This window comes from Psammomys obesus, unplaced genomic scaffold (genome assembly GCF_907164565.1).
Source record: "Psammomys obesus unplaced genomic scaffold, mPsaObe1.curated_primary_1811, whole genome shotgun sequence".
NCBI classification, from domain to species: domain Eukaryota; kingdom Metazoa; phylum Chordata; class Mammalia; order Rodentia; family Muridae; genus Psammomys; species Psammomys obesus.
The window spans coordinates 2,224-5,915 of NW_026585987.1; the positions used below are offsets into that span (position 1 = coordinate 2,224).

A 3,692-nucleotide genomic window follows, 5' to 3' on the forward strand; every position below is an offset into this window, starting at 1 on the left:
GAAAAACATATAAAGAAAAAAAGACCCTTTCAAAATCATAAGATGAAATAAACCTTTCGTGTTGTCAGTTTGACACTGTGATTAAAACCATTAACACAGTTATTGAGCAATACAAGTTATTCATGCAGAGGAAATAACAAAGCAAAAGAAAGAATAATTTCAATAATTATAAGGAACTTGTGAAGTGGAAGTTTCTGTTTTTTGTTTTTGTTTTTTTTTTTTTTTTTTTTTTTTTTTTAAGACTCTCCTTTGTCATATGATGTTTTGCAGCAAGCTGGGCATGTGATATTTTGTTGGAGGTTGGCTTGTGAGAGGGCATTTGATATTTTGCTGTGAGCTCACTCATGTGAGGGGAAGGACTTTGGCCAGCTGAGAACATCTGTGAGAGGATTTTGAGGAGGGGAGATATATAGAAGCCCATGCACAGTGAGGCTTCGCTTTTTGGATTGAAACTGCTGTGCTGATCTTCATGCTTCCACACTTGACTTTGCAGAGAAAAATTTTCCAGAGAACTTCTCAGGACAACCCAACTGAGTCTTATAGCTTTCCCTGACTTGTCCTGCTGATTTATGTTGCTGTTTGGTGTTGGTCTTTGGACTGGACTACTGGTACCCTGACAACTGAGTTTGGTAATCCCCGAAGGACCAATGGATCCTACTCAGCAGGAAGTAGATAAAAGAAGTCTATAGCCTTTTTCCCTACTAATCTCCTATTTAAGGTCTGTTGAGTGGGTTGGAATGGAGGCAAAGGTGTTTAAGAACCCTAAATAAAGTAGGTTTGGTAAAAACAAACAAACAAACAAACAAAAAACCTAAGCCTACAAACTTGCTTTGATAAAGAGCTACCTTTATTTTGTAAAATCTTTCATTTTGCTAAAGATATCATCAATGTTTTATATGATTTTTCTGAATATATAGTACTTAGATTTAGGATATATAAATACACCATACTCAGATTGACATTTTGGAGTATTCTGTTAAAGAAGAAAAACTTTCATTTATATGAATCATACTTTATGATAGCCTCAAGTAAGAAAATCTATGTCTGTTATGAGTCAGTAAGTATCTAGAAGATAATCCTGGAAATAAGTATTAAGTAATGACAAGGTGACATATGACAAAAGCAGTTAAAACATATCTTTGGACGTGTATGTACATGCTCATGTATGCATGTGTTGTGCTGGAATATCATACATTAAATATCCAAGACTGATCATAAGATGAGAACTGAAACAGCATGCTATCAGTTCACCCAAATGCTCTGGCAAGAACAATTTATGAGGATAACTCAGATATAAGGATTTCTGACTCTAAATAGTACTCCTTTGGAAAGACACTTTTCACAATATTTGCATTAGCATCTTTGTTATTTATATATTAGGCAGTATGTACAAATATGAGAAATAAGTTTGTATGAACTATATTAACAAACAGATCATATATGTGACCAATATTCCACATGGAGGATGTAAATTCAGAAAGATTCATGTTGTTATGCTTCCCTGTAGAAATAACAGATCTTGGCACATAGTAGGCACTCAGCTTATTTCTGCTGAATGTCTCAGTGAAGGTTCATTACTAGAACAGAGATACATAGTTAGGAAAACAAGTAAAAACTTAAAATAAAATAAAATGGCTCTTCACAATAAATTGTTGTGCCACCTTACTCATTAAGATGAGACAAATTTTAGAAACCATTAAATTTTTAAGTATTCTTTCAATTAAGGAATTATTCATTGTATCACATATCATAAATATTGTTTTTTTAATCACAGTCGAACATTAAGAAAAAAACAAAATTGACTGCTGCTTTTATTTAGTGCCTGTGTTTTATCCTTCCACGGAAGGTACAACAAAGCAATCTCTTTAAACGGGAGAATATAACAATAAATTCTAATCATTTTTGTTTTTTGGATATTCTCAATTGCATTGTTGGAGACTCAGCATCTCTTCTACCTTAAGTAATATATATATATACTCCTCAGTTTAGCAACATTATTTTAAAAAAATCATAATTTTGTCAATTTGACAAACCTGTTCAATTAGTCTGATAGAATGTGCTAGCTACCATGTGCTTTTGACTAATCAGCCTATTAATTATCAATCAGATTGTCCTTCAGTGAATTTCAAGCTAAGTGGTGGGGGATGAACTCAAAGGCAATCACTTGGGAATGGAATGATCTCCCTTACACTCAGCTGTTATACTGCACAGGAGGCCATGGCGTCCAGCCGGAATGGCATGATCCAGAAGCTCCACTTTAACAAGGATTGGCAGAGGGGAGTGGACACTTGGTTCAACCAACCACACGCAAGATCTGCAGATGCAAAGCCTAGCACGCGAAAGAGCACTGCATCGCCGCTTGTCCTGTGTCCTGAGCCCTAATGTTGGATACCAAGGCTGGAGTCTGAACTCCTGATGGCTGGTATCCATAGAAAATGGCTTGTACCATCCGCATCTCTGGCCCCAAGAAGGCAAAACAAACCCAGTGAGTCACTACAGCCCAATTTGCAACACTGCAAACAGTACTCGTAATTTTCTCTAGGAAGCCTTCCGCTCCAGAGAAGGGAAATAGTTCTGCTGAAGAACTTAGCCTGCCCACCAGGCTAACAGGACCTGTGATGTGCACCCAGAATGTCTACATAAAGGAGAAAGCCGGAGTCATCACAGAAGCAGAGAAGAACTTCAGGGCGTTTGTCAGTCTTTGCATGGCCTGGGCCAATGCCGGGCTCTTTGGCATCCAAGCAAGAAGGTCAAATGGAGCTGCAGAGCAAGATTTTGAAAAGAGAAAGTAATGTGCTGTTGGAATGCTGCAATAAATTTTCCAAAAAGAATGTTCCTGGAAAGCACTCCTCCCAGACCCTTTTGCCCAAGCTCCTCTTTCCCTCTGTTTCTCTTCAGAAAAGACTGCGCCTCCAAGCAAAAACAACCAAACATGAAAAAACAATATATAACAAGACAAGACAAAAGCCCTTACATCGAGGTTAGAAAAGGCAACCTAATAGGAGAAAAGGAGTCCAAGAGCAGGCAGAAGAATGAGAGACACACTTCTTTCTACTGGTAGCTGTACCACAAAAGCATCAAGCTAACAGCTATAACATATATGCATGGCGGACGGTGTAGATCCATGTGGGCACTGTGCTTGCTACTCAATCTCAGTGAGCCCATATGAACCCTGCTTAGTTGATTCACTGGGTCAGGTTCTCAGATTCTCCTGGTGTCCTCCATTCCCTCTAACTGTTACAATCTTTCTTCTCCTCTTCTGTGGTCTTTCCTGAGGGATCCAGGGGGATCCAATAGGAATCTGCAACTTAGACTTTCTCTCTCTTCATAATATCTGGTCTCTGCATCTCTACTCCTAACTTCTGCCAGAGGAAGCCTTTCTGATGATGACTGGACAAAGAAGCAATCTAAGATAAGAGCAGAATATGAATAGCAATTATGTCATTGATGTTTTTGGCTAGACATGTTTGGTTCTACCCAGCATGTGTGAGCTTTCCAGTCTCTGGTTACTAACCATCCCAGCAGAGAAGGGCATGGCCTCCCACTGTTGGTGTGGGCCTCAAGGTAAACCAAACATTGACCTGTGTCAGCATTGCCCCAGCACATCTAAGGTCAGGACAGACTTTGGGTTGAGGGTTTTGTGGCTGAATTCGTGTCCAGATTCTCTTTCCATCACTTGCAGAGAACCTTTC

The 3,692-nt window shown here is 38.8% G+C and overlaps 1 pseudogene; it reads left to right on the plus strand.

The window, feature by feature from the left end:
- Window positions 1-2,217: 2,217 nt before the first annotated feature.
- LOC129671864 (60S ribosomal protein L13-like) lies at window positions 2,218-2,792 on the plus strand (annotated as a pseudogene).
- Window positions 2,793-3,692: the final 900 nt, after the last annotated feature.